General features: G+C 44.0%; 1 protein-coding gene across 1 annotated transcript in view; it reads right to left on the bottom strand.

Moving 5' to 3' along the window:
- LOC147736454 (uncharacterized) overlaps positions 1 to 18,031 on the bottom strand; it is a 90,164-nt gene extending 72,133 nt beyond the window's left edge. Inside the window, exon 1 of the mRNA XM_086953184.1 lies at positions 17,869 to 18,031. The gene's annotated coding sequence lies outside the window, so the exon portion shown is untranslated. The remainder of the gene's footprint in view (positions 1 to 17,868) is intronic.
- Between the last annotated feature and the right edge of the window lie 713 nt (positions 18,032 to 18,744).

Consider the following 18,744-nt stretch of genomic DNA (forward strand, 5'->3'; position numbering starts at 1 on the left):
TTCAAGCGGCATAGGACTAATCCCCACCCTGGATCAATGCTTTTTATATCAAGGAGCGCCAAGAAACCGATGGTGATAGTGCGCTGTATAAATAATTTTAATAGAATAATAGAATAGAATAGATCCCATCTCCTTCTTTAAAAAGTTTTTACCGTCAATACTAAATCTACCAGAGGTCATTACTCTCAACATACAACATGCTCAGAGACTGGGCACATTACATTCATCATCCTCAAATACGAAGAGACCAAGAGGAGTCATATTGTATTTTCTTGAGTATACGGATCTCCTTAAAGTTCTGTCAGCATTCAGACTCCTGAAGCGTATTTCATTTTCAGGGCACCAACTGTTCTTTTCACAGGACTATGCCAAATCCACAGCGGACAGACGTAAAGAATTTCTTTCTATGCATCCAGCATTACGTTCAATCGGAGCAAGATTCGGATATTTCATCCCTGTTTGTTTAAAGTCACTTTTAACAACAACACCCTGGCCTACCAAGATCCAACAAAGCTGAAGAGTTTCCTTAATACACAATGCCCAGAAAAGATGGAAACTTCCAGTACTCGCTTTAAATAAATCTTCTTCTGTTATACACCTGCATAGGGTTTAGATTTTCAGAATGTTGTTTTTCCTACAAAAATTTAGAATTCTTTCATTGAAGGTTATGACTTTATAATGCTTGCTATTACAATATGTTATGTCATATTCCATCCTGTTCGCATTAACCATTTTTGTTCCTTGTTTCATTTGTCCCCTTTCACACAGGACCTAACCCGATATGCCTGACCTACTAGTTTTGTTTACAACCCGAAGTCCTGCCTGCCTTACCTCATGTAGTCCGGGTGCATCATCGTTCCATGCGTTCTCTCCCCAACACCCCCATTCTTCCATTGTTTTGACTTTTATGTAGGTATGTTCCTTTTACTTATATTCTAATTTACAGCCTTCTCTCCTTTTCCTTGATTCCCTCTTCTTTCTTTTTATCACACTTGTTTCTATCATATGTCTCATTTTTCAATCTTGCTTCTTTCTCTTCTTTATGTTTTCTACCTATCCACCTTCTCTCAATTGGTTTTAACTTTCATTATAAGGTTTACTTCAAGGTTTCTTTTTGCTTTCATTGTTGAATTTTGCACAAGTATTGTTGTTCACAGTATACCGGGTTTTACGGTTTCACTTATGCTTTTATCACTCCCAGTTCATATATGTTTCTGCCTCCAGTATGCATCAATCTTTCCTGTGCCTCTTTCTCTCTTTCTTTTTATATTCTATCCCTTCTTTTTTCTTCAATTGGTTTTCACTTTCAATACCTTTGTACTTAATATGAGATTTACTCCAATGCTTTATTATCTTGTTGTTGCTGAATTTATTGGAAAAAAAAATATTGTTCACAACATACAAAGTTTTCTTGGTACACCTATGTCTCTAGTACTCCTAATTCACACATGTTCTTAAAAATTATCTCATGGAATGTTAGAGGCTTGAATTCCCCTCTTTAAATACAGAGGGTCTTATCCCACTTATCAAAGTTGGATTCTAATATTGTATTATTACAAGAAACTCATCTCACTGAAAGCGAATCACTAAAACTCAAAGGAAATTGGGTTGATGAGGTTTCTTCTCGCCAGGAGATAGTAAAAGGAATGGGGTCATAACTCTCTGCCACAAAGCACTGAAAGCCCAGCTTGTCTCTCAAGAATCCAACGTAGAGGGAAGATGGGTTTTTACAAATCTCTTGTTAGGACGGACCTCATTATCCTTGCTCAATATTTTTCCCCCCACCAACGGCGACACTAGTTTCTGGTCACACATAACCAAATTGTTATTTAAATATCCGTCAGATAACTTCATCCTTGCAGGCGATTGCAATCAAGTGATGGATCCATTCATTGACAGACACTCCAACTCCCATTTTACCTCAAATGCAGCGCACAAAGCTTTCATACAAACCATTAAACAAAGAAATGTATAAGACTCATGAAGCCTTTGTAACACATCCACAAGAGAATACTCTTTTTTCTCTCATCCACACCAAACACAATCCCGAATTGACCACATTTTTATCTCACGGAACATTTCCCAAATCTTGCACTTTACTGATATTGGCCCTATACTTATTTCAGATCATGCTCCTGTTTCAATTCAATTGGACCTTCTGAGCTAATCCATATCACCAAAAGAAATGGCGTTTCAACAACTCTTTACTTCTCGACCCTAAATTTAACTTGTCTTTTGGCTCCTCTTCTCAAGAGTTTTTCTCTATTAACCTAAAGGAAGAGGTTTCCTTTCACACAGTATGGGATGCCTTCAAAGCTCCTGCTAGAGACTTTATCATTAGATTTGTATCAAACAAACGCAAAGCTCGCCGCATAACACATAACACATTTCTTAATAAGATTAAAAAACTTGTACATTCTTTTCACACTTCCAAATCAAAGGAATCTCTCACATTTGTCATTAATGCAAAGATCGCCTTTAATTAATCACCTACTAAACAGGCCTCCTTATATTTACTTAAATCTTCAGCTAAGTACTACAGGGGCCAGAATAAATCAGGCAAACTTCCGGCTAATTATTTGAAAATTAAACAAAAAGAACTACACATTGACTCCATTATAGATGACAATCAAATACCAAAACTTAAAGACACTGAAATTCTCCAAGAATTTGTACACTTCTAGAAGTCTCTTTATACACCAGAAAACAAACCTTCAGATACAGACCTTTCCCATTATTTTTCCACAATTTAAAAAAACATCAATCCCCAGATGGATTTAACAATTCTAGAATCTGATCTTACACAAACAGAATTATTGAATGCTTTAAAACCCCTTAAAAAAGACAAAGCCTCTAGCCCGGATGGCTTAACAGTGGAGTTTTATCTACACTTTGCCCATTTATTACTCCCACACTTACATACTCCTTTATCACTTCACGTAAATCCATTGGTTCTTTTTCTGAAGCCTTGATCTGTCTAATTCCAAAAGCTGATAAGGACTTATGCTTTTGCAAAAATTATAGCCCCATCTCCTTAGTAAATGTAGATTATAAAATCGCATCTTCCATTGTTACTTGGTAAGGAACAATCAGGTTTTGTCAAAGGTCGTAATATCACAGACAACACACGTCTATTTTTCGACATTATATCCAAATCATCACACTAACCGGATTCTCTGGCAGCAATTGCGTTAGACGCGGAAAAAGCCTTTGATCGGGTTTATTGGCCATTTATCTTTCACGCTCGCAAATGGTTCGGTTTGGGACCAAAAATCACATCCTTAATTGCCCTACTTTACTCAGATCCCAAAGCTGCAATCTCAACTAATGGTCTTATCTCTCCTTACTTCGGTCTCAAGCGAGGTGTTCTTCAGGGCTGTCCCATATCACTTTTTCTTTTTAATTTAGCTTTAGAACCCTTCTTGTCAAAAAATTGCCAAAATCATTCCATCATAGGCTTTGTCTCGGGCCCTCAACAAATTAAATTAGCACCATACGCTGATGATATTCTAGTTTTTCTCTCCCAACCACAATCCTCCTTCACAGTCTTTCTAGGAGAAGTGGAAGATTATGGTGTGGTGTCAGGCTATAAACTAAACGAAGGGAAATGTGAGATTTTACTCATAACTAAATACACCTTCAAAGAGGATTTCTAGATTCTTAATTTCACCTGGAATTCTAAACATATAAAATATCTTGGCATCTGGTTCTCTCCCTCTATTAAAACATCAATTTCTCTAAACATTAATAAATGTTCTGCCAAACTTAAATCACTAGCTGCAAGATGGCATCCCCTCCATCTATCCTGGTGGGGTTGCCTAGACACTATTAAAATGATGCTGACACCCATAGTCCTGTATATCCTTTCTAACATACCAACATCCATTCCATCTAACTCCTTTCAAAAAATTAATTCCATCCTAACTTGCTTTCTATGGAATGCTAAAAAATCATGAATGGCGCTACAGAAATTAACTAGACCAAAATCCAAAGGAGGGGTTAACTTTCCCCATTTCTCCAATTACCATAAAGCTTTCCAACTAAGACAAGTTTACCCGGAAGCCACTAAAGCTCACTACTCCCATAATTAGGCAATCATGTAAACTATTATCTACTGCACCTCACTTAGCTACACACAACTCAGAAACTTTTCTCAAATCCACAATTTGGCATAACAAATCGATCCTTTTTAAAGGGAAACCTATATACTGGAAGGTATAGAGGAATCAAGTTCTACTTTGGGTTCACCAATTTTTTGTCCAAGGCTCATCCATTCAATTCACACAAATACAAACTCTCTATCATTTACCTCCTTCCTTTAAACCTAAATGTATGACTTTGCAGATCGTAATTGAGTCATACGCAAAACTTATCACTTCACCCCCCTCACAATCCCACCCCATATTTCCATGGCACAATTTATTGCTCATAAACCCCAAGACCTCCAATATTTATTCTCGTCTGAAGGCACCTCCCACTAGACACAAAACCAAAGTAGAACTATCATGGGAATCTGATCTGGAAATAAATTGGCCCATTACTCTATGGAATAGAATTTGGATGAAGCTCAGGAAATCCTCTAGAGCTGCTAGCACAACACAAACACTTTTCTTTATTTACAATCGGTTATTTTTCACCCCATTCTACCTAAACCAGATACATAACACAAATCCTGATTTCAAACACATGTTATTTACATGCACACGTTTTAAAATTTTGGGGACAAGTTTGGCACCAAATCAACATTATCTTTCACACCACAACACCCCTTTCCCTTACCAATATTTTCCTCAGTAGTTTAGCACCGGAATGTGAGGGGGGGTGAGGGGGAATCAATCCAAACTAAGACTCTTTGACCTGCTACTGGCTGTAGCGTTTCAACAGATTTCACAACATTGGAAATACTCTTCTAAATTGTTCTATTTAGCATGGTGGTATGCTGTAAGTCATAATCATTGTTTAGATACAGCCCTTGTCCACCCTATCTCTTTAGCTATGAAAATATTACACCTCTGGTCTCCTCTCGCACACTTTCTAAATATAACAGCAAAGAACACTTCTTCACCAGCTCCTTCAATGCAAGAAGTTACCAAGCCTCCCTGACTTCCTATTGTTTGTTTTTACATAGTTATGTTCAATCTGTTACTCCCTATTATACCTCTTCAACTGTATATTTTTGAACATGTATTATTATTATTAGTGATATCTATGAACCTCTGAATGTATTCATATTATTTCCTAGCTATACTTTTATTACCTTGAAGATTTTGTATATCAATAGTATTCTTAAGTATCCTTTTCCGTTTACTATGCATCGGTAAATGATTGTCTGTACGAAATATTGTTTTTTGTAACCACTTTCATTATTTCATTAAACCTTTACTTGAACTTGAAAAAACAGAACAGCCCTGGAGGGCAAAATGTATTCAGTAATAACCGGAGTTACTCTGATGCACGCCAATCTGCAAAATTTGGACATACCTGCCAAGATGCCAAAGAGTCAATAAGAACACTCAAGACTGAAACAAAAACATTAAAGTCCCAAGTCAAGGAATTGCAAGTCAGCACAAGTATCCTGGAGGCTAGAGTGGAAGACTTCGAAAAGCGTTCGCGCCACTATAATGTTCACATAATCAGAGGTCCAGACAATGGATTTATGTATAGAAGACCTAGTCCTTAACCACCTGCAACCCCCTGGACTTTCAAATCCTTTCTCAACTGTGCGAGCACATCATGTACCTTGTGCCCCACCGAGAACTGGAGCACGAATTTTCAATTACAGAGATCGTGATGTCATTTTGCAGATGGTGCACAGTGTGCCACTGCTCAAATTGGAAAATAATACCATCACCCCATTTCTGGACTTTACTATCAAGTGCAGAAGTTGCGGCTCTCCTTCCTCGAAGTCAAAAAAGCGCTTCAGGAAAGTGAACCGAAATATGCAAGGTTGTACCCGGCTAAATTGCAGCTCGTTGCAAAGGGTAATACTTGGATTTTTGAAACCCCGGAAGAGGTATGAAATTGGCTTGATGGCTGTTGAATTGTCAAGGATAGGAGCTCCTGCTCCCGACAGACTAAGAATGGAAAGGACCCTAGACCTCAGAGACAGCAACAAGACCTGGCTGAGGAGGAAACCACTGATGAGGTATCCAGAACTGTGACATCTTAGAGATCTTTCACAAAGGACATGAACCGTCTAAGTAATCAAAAGGTATATAACTGGTTCGCTTTATGACTACTTGATACTCAGAGTTGGTGGGCCGGGTGGACTGTTACCTCCTTCTCCACATGCTGTGGGGAATCTTTACTGCATGAACACTAGGAACTCTACTGCAAGATTGAATGCAACTAAGTGGTAACAGATTATACTTGTTATTCACAGAGGGTGTGGTGGGACAGCATTATAGTGGGTCCACGTTCCCCTACAATATGTTGGGGTAAAAGGCATTCTGCAAAGTTGGGGGGTGGGCAGTCCTAAGTCCGCCACGCAGGGAGGCATGGAGGGGAGGCTACAATCGAGGTTTGTATAGTTAGTATGTATTTAGTAATTGTGTTTGTAGTAGCGATGACAATCTCTAGAAGACGAAATGTACAGATGGGCCCCGCTATCTTACCCACGATACAGAAAAGGGAACACGATACAGAAACCGGTCCCCGGGAGCTTGTTTCCTTCCCAGTGTAAGAATTGGCTTTTGTAGTTTGGTTTGTCCTGTTCCCATCATGCACTGGGACAGGAACAGACTAATTTGCATACAGCCAGGTTCTGAAACTGGGATGGTGCAGTGAGCTAAAAAACGGTGTTGGATCTAGCCCTGATCTCTTGACTGGGTGAGAGCTTTCTGCTTAATTCAGAGACTCTGTCCCTCACCACCCCTTGTTGTAAATATTTTTGTCCACCCTAAGCGTGGAAGGGTATTCTCAGATGTGAGACCCTTGCTCATTGCACCATCAGGATTCAAGCAAACCGGGCTGAAGACGGCTGTAATGCCAGAAACCGGTCCCCGGGAGCTTGTTTCCTTCCCAGTGTAAAAATTGGCTTTTGTAGTTTGGTTTGTCCTGTTCCCATCATGCACTGGGACAGGAACAGACTAATTTGCATACAGCCAGGTTCTGAAACTGGGATGGTGCAGTGAGCTAAAAAACGGTGTTGGATCTAGCCCTGATCTCTTGACTGGGTGAGAGCTTTCTGCTTAATTCAGAGACTCTGTCCCTCACCACCCCTTGTTGTAAATATTTTTGTCCACCCTAAGCGTGGAAGGGTATTCTCAGATGTGAGACCCTTGCTCATTGCACCATCAGGATTCAAGCAAACCGGGCCGAAGACGGCTGTAATGCCAGAAACCGGTCCCCGGGAGCTTGTTTCCTTCCCAGTGTAAGAATTGGCTTTTGTAGTTTGGTTTGTCCTGTTCCCATCATGCAGTGGGACAGGAACAGACTAATTTGCATACAGCCAGGTTCTGAAACTGGGATGGTGCAGTGAGCTAAAAAACGGTGTTGGATCTAGCCCTGATCTCTTGACTGGGTGAGAGCTTTCTGCTTAATTCAGAGACTCTGTCCCTCACCACCCCTTGTTGTAAATATTTTTGTCCACCCTAAGCGTGGAAGGGTATTCTCAGATGTGAGACCCTTGCTCATTGCACCATCAGGATTCAAGCAAACCGGGCCGAAGATGGCTGTAATGCCAGAAACCGGTCCCCGGGAGCTTGTTTCCTTCCCAGTGTAAGAATTGGCTTTTGTAGTTTGGTTTGTCCTGTTCCCATCATGCACTGGGACAGGAACAGACTAATTTGCATACAGCCAGGTTCTGAAACTGGGATGGTGCAGTGAGCTAAAAAACGGTGTTGGATCTAGCCCTGATCTCTTGACTGGGTGAGAGCTTTCTGCTTAATTCAGAGACTCTGTCCCTCACCACCCCTTGTTGTAAATATTTTTGTCCACCCTAAGCGTGGAAGGGTATTCTCAGATGTGAGACCCTTGCTCATTGCACCATCAGGATTCAAGCAAACCGGGCCGAAGACGGCTGTAATGCCAGAAACCGGTCCCCGGGAGCTTGTTTCCTTCCCAGTGTAAGAATTGGCTTTTGTAGTTTGGTTTGTCCTGTTCCCATCATGCACTGGGACAGGAACAGACTAATTTGCATACAGCCAGGTTCTGAAACTGGGATGGTGCAGTGAGCTAAAAAACGGTGTTGGATCTAGCCCTGATCTCTTGACTGGGTGAGAGCTTTCTGCTTAATTCAGAGACTCTGTCCCTCACCACCCCTTGTTGTAAATATTTTTGTCCACCCTAAGCGTGGAAGGGTATTCTCAGATGTGAGACCCTTGCTCATTGCACCATCAGGATTCAAGCAAACCGGGCCGAAGACGGCTGTAATGCCAGAAACCGGTCCCCGGGAGCTTGTTTCCTTCCCAGTGTAAGAATTGGCTTTTGTAGTTTGGTTTGTCCTGTTCCCATCATGCACTGGGACAGGAACAGACTAATTTGCATACAGCCAGGTTCTGAAACTGGGATGGTGCAGTGAGCTAAAAAACGGTGTTGGATCTAGCCCTGATCTCTTGACTGGGTGAGAGCTTTCTGCTTAATTCAGAGACTCTGTCCCTCACCACCCCTTGTTGTAAATATTTTTGTCCACCCTAAGCGTGGAAGGGTATTCTCAGATGTGAGACCCTTGCTCATTGCACCATCAGGATTCAAGCAAACCGGGCCGAAGACGGCTGTAATGCCAGAAACCGGTCCCCGGGAGCTTGTTTCCTTCCCAGTGTAAGAATTGGCTTTTGTAGTTTGGTTTGTCCTGTTCCCATCATGCACTGGGACAGAAACAGACTAATTTGCATACAGCCAGGTTCTGAAACTGGGATGGTGCAGTGAGCTAAAAAACGGTGTTGGATCTAGCCCTGATCTCTTGACTGGGTGAGAGCTTTCTGCTTAATTCAGAGACTCTGTCCCTCACCACCCCTTGTTGTAAATATTTTTGTCCACCCTAAGCGTGGAAGGGTATTCTCAGATGTGAGACCCTTGCTCATTGCACCATCAGGATTCAAGCAAACCGGGCCGAAGACGGCTGTAATGCCAGAAACCGGTCCCCGGGAGCTTGTTTCCTTCCCAGTGTAAGAATTGGCTTTTGTAGTTTGGTTTGTCCTGTTCCCATCATGCACTGGGACAGGAACAGACTAATTTGCATACAGCCAGGTTCTGAAACTGGGATGGTGCAGTGAGCTAAAAAACGGTGTTGGATCTAGCCCTGATCTCTTGACTGGGTGAGAGCTTTCTGCTTAATTCAGAGACTCTGTCCCTCACCACCCCTTGTTGTAAATATTTTTGTCCACCCTAAGCGTGGAAGGGTATTCTCAGATGTGAGACCCTTGCTCATTGCACCATCAGGATTCAAGCAAACCGGGCCGAAGACGGCTGTAATGCCAGAAACCGGTCCCCGGGAGCTTGTTTCCTTCCCAGTGTAAGAATTGGCTTTTGTAGTTTGGTTTGTCCTGTTCCCATCATGCACTGGGACAGGAACAGACTAATTTGCATACAGCCAGGTTCTGAAACTGGGATGGTGCAGTGAGCTAAAAAACGGTGTTGGATCTAGCCCTGATCTCTTGACTGGGTGAGAGCTTTCTGCTTAATTCAGAGACTCTGTCCCTCACCACCCCTTGTTGTAAATACCGCTATCTTACCCAGGCCTCACTTAAAGACAGCCGCAGTGTTGAGGATTTCCCCCGCCAGTTCTATATGCCAGATAATTGGGGAGCTTTCACACTGATCAGGTTTCTGTGGCTGCAACCCCTCCTTTGACCATCGGGCCAAAATGGTGGTTGACGGTCTCGATCCTGCAAGGAGTGCCCAATGAGGATACCTGATGAATACTAAACTGTTGTCACTAAGCTTTAAATTCCTCTATTGGAATGTAAATGGCCTAGGGAATAAAATTAAAAGAGGGGTGGTCCTGCACTATCTGAAAAGACACTCTCCTGATGTAGTCCTCCTAAAGGAGACGCACCTCCAGGGGACAACCTAATGTGCGTTAAATAGATGGGGATACAAGATGGTGGGCCTTGCTGGTTGCACGAGGAGCTGTGGAGTAGTAGGCATACTTCTTTGTAGCTCTTTTCCTTTCATTATACAACAAATCACAGATGACAACTCATAAGTGCTTGGTGGCACTGGGAGGGCCAATTAGGTAACATAATCTCACTCTATATCCCCCAGAGATTATATGCTTTGATGCTTTCGGACCTAAGCACTCTTCTCCTCCGTCTCCCAGAGGGTAAATTGTTATTTGGGGGTGACTGTAACGCGGTTCTTTGCTAAAGTATCGACCGCAGGCCTTGAGTCAAGGGGAAGCCTCCTGCACAGCCCTGGCTGACCTAATATCCGCAATGGACATGGCGGACGCGTGAAAGGCCTTCAACCCCACAGCCCGTCAGTACACCTTTCACTCTGGAGCACACAGCAGCCTATCCTGCATTGACTACATATTCGCTCTGGTCCATCAGCTTCCTTCTTTCAGTGAGATACATCATCTCACGTGAGGTATTTCTCATCACTTCCCAGTGTGTGCAACATATGGACGGGGGTCTCTGGATTAGAGAAGCACGGTGGTACTCAACCCCTGGTATCTTAAGGTGCCCCAAATACAAACATGCCTCCAAGAGGCCACCAATCATTATTTTGCAGAGAATGAAGGAATGGTAGATTCTGCACAGAGGCTATAGGAGGCATTTAAGTATTTCCCTGATTGTGGGACATGAAAAGGAAAATAAAGCCAAGCTAGAATCCCTGGAGCTGGATATTCAGGAGTTGGAGGCCCGCCTGGCGCCAGATGACCAGGAGGCAGTGCGCCATAGTTTGGCAGTTAAACGCAAATAATACAAATATGTTGTAGAGGAGGTAGTAGTGTTTTCCCTTGGAGGAAAAGGAACCGCCCATCAACAACTTAATCAGTATCAAAATACAAAGTAATGAAGTGTGAATAAATAATAGTTAAGTCTATCAAATTAATTCAGGGGTGCTTTTATCACTCTAAAGCACCCACTACCAAAAGATGCAATACACACAGAAGCCTAATGTGTGTGCAAGCTATAGAAAAAAGAGCATTGATAAGCACACCCGTCAACAATTATTTTCACCCCAAGTATAGGATAGGTAAAATAGTTTTTGGTTCGCAAACACCACACATTTATCACTTACTTGGTGAGTCCACACTGTTCAGATTCTTCAATTTGGCGTTTTTTAATTCTTGTTGTTGTTACATCCAGGACGAAATACTGCCACCCCCGGTCCTTCAGAAATACTACTGGGCAGTCCAGTTCACAACAGTAAATCACTGGGTTCACCTCCATCATGAACCTGCGTACAGATTGGAAGTGTGAAATATGCAAAGGGGGGCTACCTTAGAGCCATCTATGGAGGGGGGGAAATGCTACAAGGCAATGCCTACCCTGACTTGGGTGACAAATCAGGTGTGGCGCGCTACGCTGGCAGCACTAGGATGGCGGGGTACTATCAAATCGTGCTACTTCATTATGGGACACCTCACAGCTTTGATAAATGGAACCGGATAGGCCTTTCATGAGTAGGAAATCTATGGGGAGGCGGGGAAGCTCCCCGGAGTTCTCTCTGTTAGAAGAGAGTCTGCTTAATAAATATATAGATAAAAAGGCAATTATACTGACGTATCGTAAATTCCTAAACAACTGCACTGAACTCTTGACGCGTCTGCGATAAAGCTGGGTGGAGAACCTGGGGCAGTTGGAGGATGATGAATGGCAAGAGGCAACGGCATGCCCTTAAGATCTTACATTGGTCCTACTACGCTTGTACAACGCTGGTCAAGATGGTCAGGGATGAGTCTGTGGTGTGCCCCAGGGAGTTCGGTCAAGAGGGCACATTCTTTCACATGTTGTGGATCTGCCCTGTACTGCAGGTTTACTGGGTTGCGTTGACGTCCTCTATTATGACAGTATGCAGAGGAAAAATTATGATGGTGGCAAAATGGTGCCTATTAAATATATGGGAGGCAACAGACCTGAACAGCAAGGATCGTCTCTGGGTGACACTGGGCTTCATGGTGGCCAAGCGTAACATAGCTAAGATGTGGAGAGCTATGTCCACCCAACAGTGTAGGAATGGACTGGTGCATGCAAGATGAGAGGGTGGTCTCTGAAGGCAGAATTGTCCACATAAATGGAAGAAAGTTTGGGGAAAGTGGAATGAATATAGGGGAATGCTATGCTCATGTCAATAGAGTCAACGCAATGGAATCATTGCATGAAGGGGTTTAAAAATGTTGTAATGTTGCAGAAACGAGAAACCTGTAATATCTGAGAAATATATCGGGCGTGTCCACTGTTGTAATGTGTTTCAATACCATGTACCATGAGATGTGCTGTAATCGCAGCATTATGTTTACTTATTACAATAAAAATAGATGTTTTTAAAAAGAAATCTTGAAGTAGCATGTTGTGTGTAGGGATTGGATCAATAACACATTCAAGGGAGACTTTAAACCAGACAGCAAGACCCGCCCGGTACCTCCCCATTCCCGACAGACAGTAGGAACTGAATAACAGTAAAAAGCAATCACAAAGATGTAGCTTGCTTGTCCATCAGTTTGCGATTTGCTGGATGGTGGCTGGTCACATTACCGGCTGTAGGTCGAGAAGGTAAAAGAGTGTCATAGACGTGGGACTGGCCAGGGCTTGAGACGAGCCTGGCGGAGCATGTTAAGATCCCACATAGTGTGCCCCCAAAAGAGGCCGACTCAGTCCTATGGGAAGGAGTAGACATAACCGGGCTAGCATTAATAAGAGACAGTCTCCTCTCCACAAACAAAATTTCAATATTAAGAACCCCAGCAGCCTTAGCAAGGAAATCGTCCATAATAGTGTTTCTGGTAGAGTGCCTGACTGTAAATAGGATTTGTGACACCGATCTTGCATTTCCTCATCATGAGGCGTTGTCCCAAAGCTCACACTGAGTCCCAGGAACAATGAAGGTTTGCCACTACAAGGCAAACGGGGATATAAAATCAGAAAGACAAAACACCTTGTGAAGTGGAGAGAAAAAGAAACTAAACAGCCTTACCAGGAGAAAAGAAGGATTTACACTACAGGGCCAAGGGTGGTGGCCCTGCCCCGGCTCTTCCTGTTGCTGACAGGCACAGGATGGCTGCCCTTGGCCCGACCTTTGCCTGGGCACGTCCTGTGCTACAATAGGACAGGAAGCAATTTTCAGAGTGTGGCTGGCCCCACCCCTTTGCTGGCTGGCCTCGTACTGCACCCACGCCTCCTGAAACATCTGAAGACAGGGGGTGAAGTCTCCTTTGGCAAGTGGGGGCCCAAAATTCCAAAAAGTCCATTTAGGTAGCCGGTGTATTCCACCATGCAGCAATCAGGCAAGTCAACCAGGTCTCTCTGAGCAGCTCAGACAACAGCAATGTACAGCCACCCTACAGCACTACTGCCTGCAGCTTAAGTGCCCCCCTACCCAAGAACTTGGCCAAATACGCACTCTGGCTCAGGCTGGCACTGATAGGTCATGATGGCACAAATGAGAGTCCAGCAGAGCACTGAAGAAGTTCCATGGAATGTCTGTCAGAGAGAGCTATTCTGTACCTATTTAGATTTTTCATCTACAGGTAACCACATATAAATAACCATACACTTTTACAGTACGATCATTTAGAAGATCTCTTTACAGCTTCTCTTCGCTCAAAATTGTATCATTTATGGTATTTATATCTTTGCCTGTACTTCATTGCTTGGTTTTACCTGCAAGAAAGTATCACTCAAAATGTCACACATTTGGTCGCTGAATGTCACTCATACGCACTCTAACCATGGAAATGTCACACAGAGACATTCTGGAAACTTGGTAGCTATGCACAAACAACCCCAGGGCCGGAAGGAACGCCCAGCAGAGGTCCACGGATAGAAGAATCCAGCGCAGCCCGGCTCCTGGCTAGGGTGACCAACCGTCCGTAAATTTCACGGACAGTCCGTAATTTCGGCCGTCTGTCCGTTGTCCGTGAAGGATTCTTTGACGGACGCCATTTGTCCGTAATTTTAAGTGGTCGCACAACCGGCAGAGCTGGCCCCCACCTCCCTTCTTGACTGCAATGCTGCTGAGGGTGGGTGTAACAGACTCCGAGGCAGTACAAAAGCTCAGATACCCATCAGCATTGGCGAGGCACAGCGGGATGGCAACCCTCACACCGTCAGCCCTGATGAGCTGTTAAGAGGTGCTGAAGGTGACAGAGGGAGGGGCGGCAGCTTCGGAGCAGGGGCATCTATTCAGATGCAAACAGCACTGAATGCGTCTTGTATACAACCATTTCTTTGAATATATCATTCTTACCCCACTTGAGTAGATTACACTGCTGGTTAGACGGAGCGTGCAATTTAAAGCTGTCCGCATGGTGCGTCAGGCATGCAATGGAAGTGGCCCCAAGTTTTTAAGCAGTACATTTTACAAAACATGCTCTGTAGAGATTCTGCTAAGGCAATGTTACTTCTGACTTTTAATGATTAAGTGACAGTGCAATCAACACTGCAATGGTTAAATTTTGGTGAATAAACTGTGCAAGAAATTAAAACCATCACTGTTTACAAAGTTGTGCTAGTGTGGTCCAGATGGCTGCAGTAGAGTTTGCTTTAACATGACTGCGACAAGAGATTCCTCCTGAAATAATGATGTACTTAGTAAATACTATTTTGTACAGCACTCAGCTGCCTTTATAGCTAGATTTGTGCCGTTACAAACATTGTCTGTCAATATGTATTGGCAAAGTAAGAAAGTCTGGCTTGTAAATTAATGTGACCCTTCGTTGATGGTGTGCGAGTGCAGGTCGAGTATTGTAGATGGATGACTCAATTATAGAATGAGTCAAAAAGTGGATGAATGAATGCACAGGTCCATATATGTATGAAGAGTGACACAGTAACTAAATTCCACAATCAATGAAGAAGCACTCTTGTAAGCCAGACATACTGGTTTTGCCAATGTTATTTTTACCAGGTGCCCATACTTGTACTATTACCAAATATCTGCCTCCCTTCAACGAAGGTCACTGACTTGCTCTTATGTAACATTGTGATTTAATATTAAAGCCTGTGCTTCCTTTACACATCCTCCAGGAGCATTTTAAACATAAGGTGATGTGGGTGTGGAACAATGTGAAGCACTGTGGACGAAATTTGCTTTCCAAGCGCAGTGCTTTTCAAGAATGTCTTAAGTCCATGTTTGTGCCCTTCCTCTGAGCCCCAAGCCTGACCGGTCTGCATGCTCGCCTGTTTGAGATCTGACCTGGAACATTTTAACTATGCAGACCTGAAAGTCAAAGAACCAGTTTACAATTTACGTTATGTTGCCATGTTATTTATTGTGCAGCAAATTTCTAGCATGTTTTCCTCATATATTCAAGATTTCTGATGATCAACGAATTACAGCAACAATTATCTAAGCAGCCGTGCTGGCAGGAATGAGCACCCCCTACTGAGCCCCATTGTAAGAGGGATTTCCAGAAACTGCACCCTGGTCTCCTCTTTTGAACCCACCTCCCAGGAGTCACAAGGACAGCAGATTTGAAGTTTGGTGGAGGGGGGGGGGGAATAGGAGGGGGGCATTAAATGGAACACAGATAGGGTGACCAACCGTCCGTAAATTTCACGGACAGTCCGTAATTTCGTCCGTCTGTCCGTTGTCCGTGAAGGATTCTTTAACGGACGCCATTTGTCCGTAATTTTAACCAGGCACCGGTCGCAACTCCCTGAAGGTGGCGCAGCTTCCACCCACCCCCCTTCTTGACTCCGATGCTGCTGAGCTCGGGTGTAACAGACTCCGATGCAGGACCAAAGCTCACATACCCAGCAGAGTTGGAGAGGCACAGCGGGGTGGCAGCCCTCACACCTCCAGCCCTTGATGACCTGTTAAGAGGTGCTTGAAGGTGACTGGGAGGAGGGGAGGGGGGGCCGGCAGCTTCAGGAGCAGGGCATCTATTCAGATGCAAGCAGCCCTGAATGCGCTGTGCGTCCGCGATTTAGGAGGGCTTCACACATTCCATTTCTGCACAGGGCCCGAAACATCCTAGAACCGGCCCTGATTACACTGAGGCAGCACGTGGTTCTCTTCAATGAGCTTAATTACTGTCAATAGATTGTACACAAACCTCGGTTCTTCAAACATGCAGTCTATAATGTAAGAAAATAAAGAAATGGCACAATCGCACTCACACTGATTAACAAATGATGGAGGACAATCATTTAAATCAGTTCTCTTGGAGCATCTCCTTTAAGTCGTCTCATTGTCTTGTCCAGGAGGGGGTGAGGAGCCCTACCCCACCTTGGAAGAGACCAAGATGATACCAGAATACTGCATGCCCACCCTTGTGCCCACCCTGGTGGATCCTGTTCCCCCTCCTGTGATGGCTCCTGCCCCCGCCCCCCGCCTGTGATGGCTCCTGTCCCCCCTCCTGTGGTGGATCCTGTCTCTGCCTTGGGTGGCTTCTGTCCCAGTCCTGGAATGGCTCATGCAGCGAGGGTGAAGTTCTTGATGGGCCTCTTCTCAAAAAGGCTCAGCTCAAAATGTATATGAAAAGATGGGCAAGTGAGCAAGAGATGGGAAGGGTGGATGAATTAGTGAAAGGTTGATTGGATGAATGAAAGATTGAATACATGGATAATGAGAGGATGGATGGATGGATAGATGAGTGAGTGGAAGGATGGAAGAGAGAAAAGGTAAATAGCTGGATGTATAGGTGGAAGGGTAGCTGGATGGGTAAAAGGGTGGATGGATGAGTGAAAGGATGGATGAGTGAAAAGGTGGATGCTGAGTGAGTGAGTGGGTGGATGCATGAATGAAATGATGGATGGATTGATGAACTGATAAGTGCAAGGGTGAATGGATGGACAGATGAGCGAAAGGGTGGATGTAAGGATGGATGAGTGAGTGAGTGAGTGAAAAGGAAGGTAGATGGCCAAAAGGATAAATAGATGAGTGAAGGAGTGAAAGGATAAATGGATGAGAGAAAGGATGGATGAGTGATAGGGTCAATGGACGGATTCATGAGTGGATGAGTAGATGGGTGGGTGGGTAGATGGATGGAAGGAAGGATTGCTAAGTGAAATGGTCGATGGAGAGAGAAAGGGAGGATGGATGACTGAAAGTGTGGAAGGATGAGTGACTGGGTGGATGGATAGTAAGTGAAAGGATGGCTGGATGGGTGAAAGGGTAAATGGCTGGATGGATGAGTGAATGGATGGATGGGTAGAAGAGTGGATGGATGAGTCTACGGATAGATAGGGTGAAAGGGTGGATGGATGGATAATGGATGGATGAGTGGAAGGATGAATGAAGGGATGGATGAGTGAAATGATAGATGGAAGGATACATGATGGATAGGTTTGCAAATAGTTGAATATGTTTATATATGGCTGGGCTTACTTATATACTATTGTGCGACCTCTGATGTGCCTGTAAAACGTATCCAATTGTCCTGAAGTTTTGTCCTGAATTTTGACCTACTGTCCTGAATTTGTGTCCTGAATTTTGACCCTTTGTCCTGAATTTTTACACTCACCGTCCTGAATTTGCACCAATGCCAGTTGGTCACCCTACTCCTGGCACAGATTCCATATAGTGCAGGAAGATATAGTACAGTGCACAGATCCCCTCTATAACACAAATGTGGCTCACACACACACCCAGGGCAGGAAAGAAAGCCCCCCCCCCCCTCCTCCTCCCCCCACCCCATCACCCCACCAGGTCTCCGGCTACACAAGCCCAGCTCAGCCCAAGTCCTTGAAGAGATTTCCTAAAGGATTATTCGGTCTATTTCAACAAACACGATAGAATGTGCTGACAATCTCCTACCTGTGCAGAAACCGGTGCAAACATTTCCAGGCTCTCTCCTCATCCCCGGAGGTCTGTGAGGGTATGAAGATGAGGATAACTGCACAGACAGGGGGGTCCTACCTCTTCTTCAGCAGCCTGGACACACAAGGATAGGCTAGTATCATCTGCTAGTGCTGTCTCTGCCGCTAGTGACCCGGAAAAGGAAACATTTCTCCCTTTCATACGATGTGCTCAGTGGATTTCATCAGTAAACGAGGAGCGCCCTCTGGTCGCCGTAGACAGAACCTCCGCATTCACTCTCCAAGAGTGAACTGTATTTCATTGAATATAAGAAAATGTAGGTAGTTCAATTAAACTGGACAGCGTTTTCTAATGTTCCTATTTCTGGGGGATATTCTTTATATTTAATATTGCTGCGTATCCTCAAACAACATTCCGTGGCCTTGCCTTAATTACGTTTTGCATTTGTCTGCTGCTTTGCTGTCCACCAGCCTCCCTACAAAGGTTCATTTATAAAACGAAGAAATAAGTAGACTGTAGTCACAATTTATTAATATGACAGAACTGTAGTGTCTTGCATGATTTAGAATGGAACCTTTCTGCCTGTATCTATTTGAGGTAATCCCTTGAACAGAATGTAATGAAAGCTTGCTTTAGAATGTTGGAGTTCACAGGTGCACCGAGAGGAACAAAGACGTGTGATTTACAGATCTGTGTGGGCTCCTGCGTCCTCCACAAACCCCTAGCTCTTGTCATTCCCCCCCTGAGTTCTCACCCGCATTGGATTCAGTCCTGGCTTGCAGATGTCGTACTCGAAGCGGCAGACATAGTAGGGCTGCCGTTGCATGGCGCGTTTGTCTGCAACGAATCCCCGCTAGACCTGACTTTGTCGAC

Source organism: Lissotriton vulgaris, chromosome 1_2, assembly GCF_964263255.1.
Source record: "Lissotriton vulgaris chromosome 1_2, aLisVul1.2, whole genome shotgun sequence".
Lineage (NCBI taxonomy): Eukaryota > Metazoa > Chordata > Amphibia > Caudata > Salamandridae > Lissotriton > Lissotriton vulgaris.